Source organism: Erythranthe guttata, chromosome 6, assembly GCF_056151865.1.
Source record: "Erythranthe guttata isolate IM_541 chromosome 6, IM_541, whole genome shotgun sequence".
In the NCBI taxonomy this organism is placed as follows: Eukaryota; Viridiplantae; Streptophyta; class Magnoliopsida; order Lamiales; family Phrymaceae; genus Erythranthe; species Erythranthe guttata.
Genome location: NC_142538.1, coordinates 7182408 through 7197039, shown reverse-complemented (window position 1 = coordinate 7197039; position 14632 = coordinate 7182408). Strand labels below are relative to the sequence as shown.

The 14632-nt window shown below is 29.9% G+C and overlaps 1 non-coding gene across 1 annotated transcript; it reads left to right on the top strand.

The window, feature by feature from the left end:
* Positions 1–2540: 2540 nt before the first annotated feature.
* Positions 2541–2648, top strand: LOC148770024 (U6 spliceosomal RNA). The gene has a single exon (XR_016031949.1). It is a non-coding gene; the product is annotated as a U6 spliceosomal RNA (small nuclear RNA).
* Positions 2649–14632: the final 11984 nt, after the last annotated feature.

Below are 14632 nucleotides of genomic sequence, written 5' to 3'. Positions count from 1 at the left end.
CACCACAAAACAATGTAGCTAATCTCAACCCCAAATTTTTCTATCACCTATTTTTGAATCTTACTAGGCGTAATGGCATTACTCCGATCTGAAAGACTTTTATTTATTTTATGCGGAAAAACCTTAATCACAGAATCTTGAAATCAAGTTCATCTTAAGAACATAAGCACATAATTAGGATTATCGACATACCGTTCGCCATGGATTTAGATAGAGACGATGAGCAATCTACAAGTCGAGCCTAGCCAGGCCTCCTCTGAATCTCCCTGTGAAAACCTTATTCGTAGGCACACCTTCTTCTCTCTATCTCTCTCAAATCACAACTCACATAAGTATTTCTGTAATTGATGGAATTCTCAAATTGCGTCTGATGATTGAGGAGAAGAGCTGTGGATTTCTTTTATAGACGAGAGAAGAGGGCCACGATTGATTTGTAACGGCAGAAGACAAATCCCACCCATCATGGTCTTTTATTGTCTTATTACGTTACAAAGTAAATACCATAAATCACCTTAATACCATAATTTGAATTACCCACAATTTAATTAATTAAAATAAAGATTAGTGGACCAAAAATTAAAACGTTTTAAAACGTAAACTAACATTCTCCCACTTGGTCCACTGAATCGATTTAAGAAACATAAGTTTAAAAAATATTTGACTCGGTGGGTTCTTCATACAAAACATTTGACACGTGATCACGATTTAAAAAAAAAAAATTAAGGTGATTACCATAATTGGTAAATATAGTACTTTAATACTAGAACTAGTTTGAGTTATTAATGTGAATCATAGCGGTCATATGATTCATTCATCATATTCCCTTCTATGTATCACGTCACTAATAACTCTTACTATTCTAATCCATAATAGCCCCTTTAATTTTGTCTTGTTAGGACAAACCCTGTTAAATTAATTCCAAATATAATATGTGCACACATAATTGGAAACAGGAAAACAGAAACATTTCATTAAATAAATTAAGTGTCAATTACATAATCATAACTCATCAAATCATGGATTGCTCAAAAGACCCATTATAATAACATGTTCCTCATATGTCTTTATAGGCAATCCCTTGGTTAATGGATCAGCAACCATAAGAGTTGTACTTAAAATTTCTATTGACACTTGTTGTTTCTGGACTCTTTCTTTAACAACCAAGTACTTAAGATCCATGTGCTTGGATCCACTTGAATACTTTCCATTCTTAGAGAAGAAAACGGCTGCGATGTTATCACAATATATCTTTAAAGGCTTAACAATTGAGTCAACAGCCTTAAGCCCTAAGATAAAATTTCGCAACCACAGTGCATGACTCGAGGTGATGCAGAGGTGGCGGAGTCGGAATTGGGTGGGGACAAGCTTTTCCGAACCGGAACGACGAGGGGAATCAAAACGACGTTTTTGCTATATATATATATATATATATATATATATATATATATATATATATATATATATATATATATATATATATATATATATATATATATATTATAAAAAGCTTTGAAAACGAATAATTTTTTTTTTTTTTATTTGATTTTAAAATACACGCAAATCGATAGTATGGTTCAATAAGATGGGATTTTTATGTAGGTTCAAAAAATCCATCAATCCGTGCAGAAAACCATGAGTGCTATAAACAAATGATAAATAATTTCGAGTTCTAAGATTAATCGATTTCAAAACTCTGCTCTGATACCAATTGAAAGACTTTTATTTATTTTATGCGGAAAAACCTTAATCACAGAATCTTGAAATCAAGTTCATCTTAAGAACATAAGCACATAATTAGGATTATCGACATACCGTTCGCCATGGATTTAGATAGAGACGGTGAGCAATCTACAAGTCGAGCCTAGCCAGGCCTCCTCTGAATCTCCCTGTGAAAACCTTATTCGTAGGCACACCTTCTTCTCTCTATCTCTCTCAAATCACAACTCACATAAGTATTTATGTAATTGATAAAATTCTCAAATTGCGTCTGATGGTTGAGGAGAAGAGCTGTGGATTTCTTTTATAGACGAAAGAAGAGGGCCACGATTGATTTGTAACGGCATAAGACAAATCCCACCCATCATGGTCTTTTATTGCCATCAACGTTACAAAATCAATTACCATAAAATCACCTTAATACCATAATTAAATTACCCACAATTTAATTAATTAAAATAAAGATTAGTGGACCAAAAAATAAAACATTAAAAAAGTAAAACTAACATGATCACCTTCAATTAGATTAATGATGAACCAGAATTCAACCGCCTCCTACTTACAGTGCCAACAAATATTCCACACTCATGAACTTTATTGTACTTATGAATGTAGCAAAAACCATTTGATTTAGAAATTGATGCATGCATCTGTCACGAACATTCAGGGCCGGTCCGGCGTATTTTGGGGCCATGGGCAAAACACAAAATTGTGCCCCTAAATAACAAGGGGTCCGGTACCTAAAAAAATATAATACTACAAGGTTCGGCACAACATCCTCGATTTTTTTGAAAATATATATATATATATATATATATGTAAAATATAAACATATTTAGTAATAAAATTATAAACTGGAACAATACAAAGAAGATTAGCATGGCGCCTGCGCAAGGATGACACCCATATATCGAGATATTGTCCAAATTTTTATGATAATCAAGATTTTTAATGAGGCCTCGTCACAAAATTGTGTTTCTTTTAGCCAAAAAAATTACTAAAATTATATTAGAAAAAAAATCTTTACTTTTACAAAAACTGGTTTAATGTTAGGAAATGAAAAATCAATAATGATTAAAAAAAAGAATCAAAGTATAAATTATAGAAAATAGAAACATAAAATGATATAGGGGTTCAACTGAGAGAAAACAAAATTGGAGTAAAAAGACATAAATGGAAAAAGTTGGGGTAAAATTTAAAAACTAAAGGAATTGGGTAAAAGCGTTAGTGGAGAGTCAGAGAGAGAGGGAGTTAAAAAGTAGAAAATAAAAATAAGGGTCTTTTTTGTTATCAGCACAGAAACGGAGGACTGAAATAGAAACAAAAGGAATCAAACATATTATATTTACAAAAATACCTATTAAAATATAACTAAAAAATTAGGGCCCTATTGACAAATGGGCCCTGGGCCTGGGCCCCGCTCGCCCTGGTCCAGGGCCGGCCCTGCGAACATTGCATCTCATGTTTGAACCTACACCCATATGTCACTCTATACGACTCATTCTTCACACACGCAAACTCAAAACCCATTTCAATTAAAAACTTAATCAAACATTTTCTAAATTCTTCAACTCCCGAACCTGTACTACATTTATGATCAAAGTAACCCGATCAGCACTCAATAATTTCTTACCAACAGATGAGTCAACAACTCCCTCAACGTTCATTTTATTAACAACCACATCTCTGTTTTGCTCAATCAGAGAAAATGCGCCAACCAAAGCAAAAAAAAAAAAAAAAAAAAAATCTCTATGACAATAACCTCAATGCGCTCTAACGACAACACCTTCATCGTGTCAAACATTGAAACCATGTTATCGTCGTCCAAAATAAAACACTCACCCTACGCCTCTAGAATATACGTTAATGTAATGTTACGTTTGTTCAACTGTCCCCATTATGAACTCTTAAAATCCACGAGTGCATCCCAAGTCAACGCATTCGAGCATCTTTTAACAATAATTAAGCCTCCAAACCTCAATAAAATCCTTAGTGCATGTAGTAGACATCTGTATAGAAAAAAATGATAATCAACTATACAGACCTTAGACGACTATACTCCATCAGCAAGTACAAACATTCACTCCATTTAACCATAGAAAAGTACCAAACATAAATAGAAATCTATAGATAGACGACATAAAATTCAAAACACACTCCACTATCAAACAACTGTAACATACTTATCAAAACAACGCGATTGCAATACGGAATAATTTACAACAACTTGCAACGTAAACTGAAAATAAGAATTTTCACGACACTATAAACGTACGATAACTGTACGTTCGATTTTCCACTAAAAAGATGAATTAATGCGAACAAAAAACAACGTCCATAGCTATAAAACTCACATCGATTGCGCAGTAACTCCTCAGCAAAAATTCCTATGAATTCCAATGCGAATCACCGTCGCCTCCACGTGCAATGGTCGTCTTGCAATTCGAACGTCCACTTTGCTTTAGAAATTAAAAAAAAAAAAAACAGAGAGAATCAGTAGGGCGATTGTGGGAAAGATTTTGGGATGAAATTTACGTGAATTGTGGGATTGCATATCACTGATTGTGTGGAATGAAAGACATCTAAGACTCTGTTTGATAAAATTAAGAGTTGAACACTGAATGCTGAATAAACATCTGAATGATTAAGTGTGTATATGAACACTAAATATTGAACAATTAAGTATATTTGGTAATTTAAAAATATTTATATCTGAATGATGTGATATTACTACATTTTCTTTCAAAAATGTTTAATCAAATTTTACCAGCTCAATTATGAATAATTTCCAAGTAATTAAGCGACAATCAAACACATCCTAAATCTCACTAAGGTTATTATGGAATTTTATATCTAAAAATTAGATACAGTATAATTTAAGGATGTTCTCGCAAATTTGCTAAATCTTGCTAATTTTTCCGAAATGGGTTATATCAATATTTTGGCGAATGACAAATAGGCAGGCCCATCACATGAGACTTAAATGCACACTGGTACACAAAAAAAACTGTCTTTCAAATAAACTCATCTCCATGTCTTTAGTCTAAAATACCCTCCATAATATAATTCTTATCAATTCCATCCATTATGCTCTAACTTTCTTAATATTATACATTGACCCCGGATTTAAGCAAATATATCACATTAATCCCCAAAATAATAATTTTTTGAAAAAATATTTTTTTTCTGAATTTTTTTTCTGACCAGATTCCGGCGTTGATTATTATTATTTTTTTTTTGAAAACATTTTTTTTTCTTGAAAACATTTTTTTTCCTCATTTTTTTTCCGGACGGTCAACACCGTCGTTCTCCGGCGTTGATTTTTTTTTCAAATTTATTTTTTCTTAGAAAACAATATTTTAATTAATATTACTGTATTGGCTACCAAATTACTGTCTCAGACAGTAATATTATTGTTTGGGACAGTAATATTATGACTATTATTTTCCCGAACAATAATATTATTAATATTATTTTCTAAGACATTTAAATTACTGTTGGAGACAGTAATTTAGCAGCCAAGGCAGTAATATTAATTAAAATATTTTTTTATAAGAAAAAAAAATTCAAAAAAAAAAAAAAAAAAAAGTCAATTAACAGTTAAATTATTGGCTGCGACAGTTAAATAACTGCAAGAGACAGTAATTTAGCAACGAATACAGTAATATTAATTAAAAATATTTTTTTTAAGAATAAAAAAGTCAATTAACAGTTAAATTACTGTATCCGATAATTAAATAGCTGTTGGAGAGAGTAATTTAGCAACGAATACAGTAATATTAATTAAAATATTTAAAAAAAAGTCAATTAACAGTTAAATTACTTCTGGAGACAGTAATTTAGCAGGCAAGACAGTAATATTAATTAAAAGATTTTTTTAAGAAAAACCAAAATTACAAAAAAAAAAAAAAAAAAAAAATCAACGCTGGAGGCCCGGCGGTCAACGACAGTTGACCTATCGGGAAAAAAAGTATTCGAAAAAAAAAAAAGTCAACGGCGGCGACCGGCGGTCTCCGGTGGTAACGGGTCAAAATTGAAATTAGGGTTAAAATTGGTTAATTGATGAAATTTGGCTAAATTGGGGTGTAAATCATGAAATTGGAGTTGAATTGAGTTGCAATGAATTGTGGGTAATTTTGGTATATATAGAAGGATTTTCCTTATATTGCAAATAAGTTTGAATGAGCTGGATTTATTTGAAAGACAAAAAAGTTGAATGTTTCTATTTTAATTAAGTGCCCTTGTCATGGGCCTTTTTGTCATTTGCCCCAATATTTTATGATAAATATTAAATATCAACAAGAAATGAAATCTTATGTGCGTTTAATTTCATTTTTTTTAATTAACAAACTATTCTTTTGTTAAATTCAAAAATCACCGATGAAGAGAAATATTCGCCTAGGAGAAAAACTATAAATAAATAGATAGCGATGTATGTATATAATTAATTCGACACATGAGGTCTAATCACAATTATTACATGAATTAAATTAATAATTATATATCGAATAAATTTAACCTATAAGGCCTAATTTCAATGATCACAATTCACATGTATATATTCCATACGTACAATTAATTTGGTTCTTTAGGGCTAAATTCAATTGTTTATGGATTATATATTATTGGAGTCAAATTTAATGAAGCCCATGAAATGAGAAGCACGTAATATAAATACTAAAGTTCACTATTATTTGAGGTAATTTCTATTTTCCTTGACAATTAGAGAGCTTTCTACTTTATGAAAACTATCCCTACTTAGTCGATTATCAGAGGTTAATCGTCGGGCCAACTTCAGCGGTTCATCTAGTGTTTGATTCGGTTTTGTAGGTTGGAGCAAAGAATTCTACTATGCACATGGACTATCGATTGATATTTTGGGATTGTAACCGCACATTTACTTAGGACACATGATAGGGAATCCCGTTTGTTCGATTTACTTGATCTTGAAAATTTGTGATGGTAATCGAGCATCATGAAATAGATAAAAATATTTGTTCATATTAAAGCCAACTGTGAGCAAATCAAACTTTTTGAAATGTTAAATCAATTAATAAATTAAAACAACTTTTGAAAAGCTAAATCAAATCAGTTAATAAATTAAACAAGAATTTGATAATGAAAGAACTTTGTTGCTGTAGATCAGGCGGTGGGGTGCAAGGAGGGGACCGAGTTTGGTAGCGGGGTCTGAATTGGTTGGGTCAATGTGGCGGTGGCATTGTGAGCATCTCATAAATTATGTAACTTGTAAATTGTAAATGGCTGTTGTTAATAATATATTTTCCATTTGGTCAAATGGCAAATGGATCCATGATAAGAAATTTAAATGCAGGTAGATTTAGATAAAAAACATTGTCGCAAATAAACTCATTTCAATTTTTGTCTAAAATATTCCTTATAATATAATTTTCATCAGTTTCATTCATTGTACTCTAACTTCATCAATATTGCACATTAACTCCGGATTTGAACTAATATATCACATTAACCCCCATTTTCATATTTTTTTGAAAAACATATTTTTTTTACAAAATAACTTTTTTTCTAAATTTTTTTTTTGGCCAGATTCCGGTGTCTCTAGCATTGACTTTTTTTTTTGAATTTTTTTTTCCTCTCTAAATTATTGTGTTAACAACGAATTTTTTGTCCGAGACAGTAATGTTGAATGTCTAAATAATAATAATGTAATATTACTAATATCACTGTCCCAAAAAGTAATATTACCAAAGGAGACAGTAATATTAATGTCTTATACTACAATATTACTGTTTTAGACAATAATATTGCAGGCCAATACAGTAATATTAATGAAAATAATTTTATTTTATTTTAAAAAAAAAGTTTAAAAAAAAAAAGTCAACGGCGGCTCACTGGCGATCTCCAGCGGTGGCGGTCAAAATTAGAATAAGGGTCAAAATTGATTGGTAAAATTGGGTTATATTGAGGTGTAAATCATGAAATTAGAGTTGAATTAGGGTTTCAAGGAGTTGAGGGTAATTTTAGTATATATAAAAGAGTTTTTCTTATTTGCAAATAAGCTTAAATGAGGTGAATTTATTTGCAAGACAAAAAAATAGGATATCATTTTTTTAATTAAATGCTCTTGTCATAAGTCTATTTCTCATTTATACTTTTCTTTTTCTCATTTTGCAATCACAATTGTGTTTATATTTTGAGTTTAATGATTTGGCTCTTTTTTATTATCCTGTTTATTCCGTAAGGTTAATTTCATTTACATCCCCTATATTAATAGAAAAACTTTACTTCCCTCCCTTATATTATCAAAATATTCACTTACCCCCTAAATTATATATTGTATTTATTATACCATTCTTTAAGGTAAATATCTCCATCTTTATTTTCAACAATAATTTTCTTCAACTTTCATTATTCTATCTGATGAAATGATTTACGCGGTACTAAAATTACGAATACCGTTCACAATATGTTTTTCCTTCTCTCTTGTCCTCCCAAAACTCCCAAAAACTCCGAAACTCTCAATAATCCTCTCCAATCCTAAAATCTCCGAATCTGAAGGTATTTTCTACTCTAAACCACTTATATGTTAATTATAATTAGTTTATTTCCTTAATTACATGTTAAAATCTCCTAGAAATCGAATTATTCATTAAATACTTATAAATTATAAATTATTCATTAACATTAATTATAATTAGTTTATTTTATCATTATTATTATTCATTAATTACTTAAAAATTATTAATCAATTATTAGTTAATTACAAAATAACTATTAATCAGTAATTATGTATCTATTGATTAATTATTAACAAATTAATAATTAATTAAAAATAAAAAAATAAAAATTCATTATTATTTATTCATCATTCATTAATCATCAACTAATTACTAATTAACTTAAAAAAAAAAAAAAAAAAAAAGGAAACGGAGGAAAAAAAAAAAAGAAAAAAGAAAAGAAATACAAAGCATCCACGCCCATGTTGGGCGTGAGAACTATTGTTCCACTCCCAATTTGGGCGTGAAACAGTAGGGGTTCTCACGTCCAATATGTGCGTGGATAGTGTTTTTCTTCTCCTGATTTCGGCGCGAAATATATTATTTCGCTCCCGTTTTCGGCATGGACAAATAAAAATAAGAATTTTTGAAACCCTAGAGAGAAAAAGTTTTGAAAATTAAAATTGTATTCGTAAAAATGGTACCGCATTTATCAAGTTCCTTATTCTATATACTCATTTAATTATTATGATTACTTTTTAATTTCGATTTCTTTTTATTTTCATTCGATTTTATAGGAAAAAAAATTCTCTTAAAAAGTATAATATATCAAGAAACCGCAATAAAAATGTATTTATTCTCTTTATGTGAAACTTGAAAATATAAAATAATTTTAAGTTTTCATCTAATTAAATTCATGTGTGGGCATTTTGTATTTTTTATAATATACTTTATTAAATATTTCATTGTTAGTTTTAATTATTAGATTTGTTTAATAACAAAGAATACGCTGCGATAAATGTACATCGTTAGAAATAAATTTGAAGATGTATGATAAAATTTAAATGGTAAAATCATTGAAAATATTTTCGAATAAGTAATAGATAAAATATTGAGTAAAAAATATTTTCACTCTGATTTCTTATGATATATATTTTATATTTTATATATCTTTAGAATAAATGTCAGTTAGATGAGGAATATGATTGAAGTGTTCAATATGAGTAAACCTAAAACAAAACCGAGCAAAAATAAATATAAATTGGGGTCATCAACCGGTTCACTGGTTTTCGGGTTTTACCCCGTTGAACCGTGTTTCGGTCATTTGACCCCGATTTTTGATTTTTCCTGTTTTGAAGCTCAAACCGGACCGCCTCATTGCTGGGTTGCGGTCGAACTGGTCTGGGCCGATTCTTACAACTAGGGGTGAGCATAAAAACCGAGAAACCGAAAAACCGAACCGAAAACCGAAAAAACCGAGCCGATATACACCGTCCCGACTTAAAACCGCATACACGGTAAATAGTTTTTGAAAAACCGAAAAAATCGGTATGTGTATGGAGAAAAAATTTTTTGCCGAACCGATTTATCGAACCGAACCGATTTGGGAATACAAAACTACGTCGTTTGATAGATAGTAAAAATCGGTAAGTTTTTTTGGTAATCAATGTGGCCACATTCATACTTATTCTTTTGATGTAGTTGGACTTCTTTTGTGATTGGGCAACAAGTTTATTTTTTTGAAGATGACATTAATGACATCATGTTTATTAGTTAATCTCATTACGTTTTTTTTATGGCAGCAAAGTTTTTTTTTTTAATGGCAGTAAATTTGTTTTATTAGTTAATTTTGGATTGTTACTTGTTAATTTTCTCAAAGAAATGTGATAGAAGTCCAAATTCACCGTTAATCAAACATCGGTTTTATACCGAACCGATTCGAACCGGTAACGAAACCGAAAGCGAAAATAAACCGAATTGATACCGATACCGTTTACCGAAAACCGAAAAACCGATTAGTACCGAACCAAAAAAAAACCGACATACCCGGTTTTAAAATATGAAAACCCGATATTATCGGTACGTGTTTGGTTTATTGCAAAAACCGAACCGTACCGACCCGTGCACACCCCTACTTAGAACATTGGTTGTAACTGATTTGGATCAACTGGACCGGTCAGAACCGGACCGTTTCGGTCCGAACCGGTTCACTGATAAAAAAAAAAAAAAAAAAGTTATTTCAGAATTCTAAAATTAAACTTAAAACAAATTGATTTTAATTGTTGGAAAATAATTTTCAATTAATCCCAATTAGATAATCGAATCAACAATCATCTATTTTAGTAAATAGGTGTTAGATTAATTAATTAGTTTAAATTGTTAAATTGATTTTAATTAATAGAACACACATATAATATTGATTATACTTCAAGTTAATTACTAGTACCTCAACATTATTTGATTGATTTATGCTAGTTGAGGTCCTATAATTATTTTGAAAAACCCCATAATTAATTAATTAATGTAATTAATTATATAGTTAGGTCGTATGTTCCTCTTAGGACAATATGCGCTTCCATATACATTTAGAGAACATAGATGTAGGAATCACATAGACCAATCCAAACCTTCTGATGAAATAAAACTTTTTCTAAAAACCCCTCATTCTTAATCTAATTAAGAATTATTTCAAGCTATAAAGAAAAACAGAGTCTTGGAGATTCTTGCCGTTTCGTGGGGAACTGGATCAGCTGAGATTAAATTTGGGATGACGGTTGAGGTGGTTGACGAGCCCTTCATTTGTAGTACGGAAGAAAAATTCGGTTGTATATCTCCAATCCATTCCCTGCCATTATCTACTGATGAATTGCCTTTGGAACCACTGTTAATCGAAACATCCCCTACGAAGTGACTCGGATTACTAATGGAAGCAGTGAGTTTGATGAGAATGAAAAAAAATAGCACAACATTTGAAAGTGGATGCAGATTTACGATGGGAAATTTGGGAGATAATTTTTTTTCTTCCTGTTTATTATTAATTAAATTTGGGAGAGAATGATCATTGCTGAGTTTCATAATCTAAGGTGACTTGCTAAGATATTTTGGTGACCCATTATATGCCTGTATATACTATTATTGTTTGATATTTTCATTCTCAATGGTTTCGTATAATGGATTGACATCTAATTTTTCAACTTCTAATGAAAGGGATTTGTCCACTTTCCACGTTCTCAAGAGGCGTATAAACAAATAGAAACTCTTGAAAGGTTCTCAGCTTCTGAACTGAACTTGTGAATCATCAATCTGTAAGAAAGCTACAACCCTAGAAAGAAGAGCAATGAGAGGTTCCGATCCCTTCTTCTGGAATGTCTGGTAGCCATAACTGCAAAAGCTTGCAGACAATAAAAAATAAAAACCCATTTCAAATTGCATTCACACTAGTTAGTTGGCATTTAGTGTGGTGAACAAAAAAAAAAGATAATTGAAGTAAAATCAAAGTATCTTATATATAAAAGAAATAAACGCTGGGCAACCCTAATAACCCTAATGATATTTCTGTAATTATTTATTTTTAATATTTTTTCTCTACTAATTTCTAACTATAATTTTTAACAATTATCAGAATTAAAACTAACCCGTGAAGAATCCTACCTTATTGCTACTTATGTAATTATTTATTTTTAATATTTTTTCCGTACTAATTTTTTAATTATAATTTTCAACAATTATTGATTTCCTAATTTCCATCAATATATCTCAAATCTTAAGAGATAAAGCTAGAAATTCAATATGAATAATACTACATTATAAAATTTTATTATATTAGTGTACTATATTTTCTTATTATGTATTAAATTGATTTTTTTTTTCACTATTTAAATAATATCCCGTGCATCGCACGTGCATCGCACGGGGGTAAAATGCTAGTTCAATATAATCGTAATTAATGAAAACACAACACACATTAGCTAGGCCGAAATTGGAAAAATTGTACTGAACTTAGAAAAATAAATAAATTGGTGTGCACCTGTTGATCGATTGCAAAAGATAAACAAGTTAAAAGAAAATTAACTAGAAAAAATGGTTAAAAATGAATACAAGCAAGATAAATTTTGCTCTAAAAGAAAAGGTGGGGTCCATTTTTCCTTTTTTTACTACTCCTACTTATAAACTACAAATACAAAAAGATACATAGATAAAGGTAAATAGTTGGATTTTTAAAAATAATTATTAATTATTTCTCTTTTTCTTTTTTTGTGGGTCAAACTCTTACAAGAATTATTAAATGATCAAACTAGGCTCATGATACTTACATTTATAGGGGAGCAGTCCAGTACCCTTGTCCACGCAACCAACACGTGTCCTTGAAAAAAAAAACCTTTTTCTCTCCTGGCAAAGAAAAATATGGCAAATTATGATGATGTCCAACAAGAACAGTGTTGGTATCTGGAAAACAACACGCTCGGTAGAGAGAGGAGATCCGGCAGAAGTGCAATAGAAACCAAAACTGTATGCTTTGTCACAAAAAATACAAAAATATTGTGGTTGTATACTTTAGAAATTGCGTTCACTTAAAACCCTGAAAGAAACGCTGGGCATCCCTAAAAACCCTAATGGTACTTTTGTAATTATTTATTTTTAATATTTTTTCTCTACTAATTTCTAACTATAATTTTTAACTATTATCAGAATTAAAACTAACCCGTGAAGAATCCTACTTTATTGCTACTTATGTAATTATTTATTTTTAATATTAATTCCGTACTAATTTTTTAATTATAATTTTCAACAATTATTGATCTCCTAATTTTCATCAACATATCTCAAATCTTAAGAGATAAAGCTAGAAATTCAATATGAATAATACTAAATTATAAAATTTTATTATATTAGTGTACTATATTTTCTTATTATGTATTAAATTGATTATTTTTTTTCACTATTTAAATAATATCCCGTGCATCGCACGGGGGAAAAATGCTAGTTCAATATAATCATAATTAATGAAAACACAACACACATTAGCTAGGCCGAAATTGGAAAAATTGTACTGAACTTAGAAAAATAAATAAATTGGTGTGCACCTGTTGATCGATTGCAAAAGATAAACAAGTTAAAAGAAAATTAACTAGAAAAAATGGTTAAAAATGAATACAAGCAAGATAAATTTTGCTCTAAAAGAAAAGGTGGGGTCCATTTTTCCTTTTTTACTACTCCTACTTATAAACTACAAATACAAAAAGATACATAGATAAATGTAAATAGTTGGATTTTTAAAAATAATTATTAATTATTTGTCTTTTTCTTTTTTTGGGTCAAACTCTTACAAGAATTATTAAATGACCAAACTAGGCTCATGATACTTGGATTTATAGGGGAGCAGTCCAGTACCCTTGTCCACACAACCAACACACGTCCTTGAAAAAAAAACATTTTTCTCTCCTGGCAAAGAAAAATATGACGATGTCCAACAAGAACAGTGTTGGTATCTGGAAAATAACACGCTCGGTAGAGAGAGGAGATCCATCATAAGTGCAATAGAAACCAAAACTGTATGTTTTGTCTCAAAAAATACAACAATATTGTCGTTGTATACTTTAGGGATTGTGTTCACTTAAAACCCTGAAAGAAACGTTGGGCAACCCTAAAAACCCTAATGGTATTTCTGTAATTATTTATTTGTAATATTTTTTCTCTACTAATTTCTAACTATAATATTTAACAATTATCAGAATTAAAACTAACCCGTGAAGAATCATACCTTATTGCTACTTATGTAATTATTTATTTTTAATATTTTTTCCGTACTAATTTTTTAATTATAATTTTCAACAATTATTGATCTCCTAATTTTCATCAATATATCTCAAATCTTAAGAGATAAAACTAGAAATTCAATATGAATAATACTACATTATAAAATTTTATTATATTAGTGTACTATACTTTTTTATTATGTATTAAATTGATTGTTTTTTTTTCACTATTTAAATAATATCCCGTGCATCGCACAGGGGAAAAATGCTAGTTCAATATAATCGTAATTAATGAAAACACAACACACATTAGCTAGGCCGAAATTGGAAAAATTGTACTGAACTTAGAAAAATAAATAAATTGGTGTGCACCTGTTGATTGATTGCAAAAGATAAACAAGTTAAAAGAAAATTAACTAGAAAAAAATGGTTAAATGAATACAAGCAAGATAAGTTTTGCTCTAAAAGAAAAGGTGGGGTCCATTTTTCTTTTTTTTACTACTCCTACTTATAAACTACAAATACAAAAAGATACATAGATAAAGGTAAATAGTTGGATTTTTAAAAATAATTATAAATTATTTCTCTTTTTTTTTTTTTTTTATCAAACTCTTACAAGAATTATTAAATGACCACAATAGGCTCATTATACTTGCATTTATAGGGGAGCAGTCCAGTACCCTT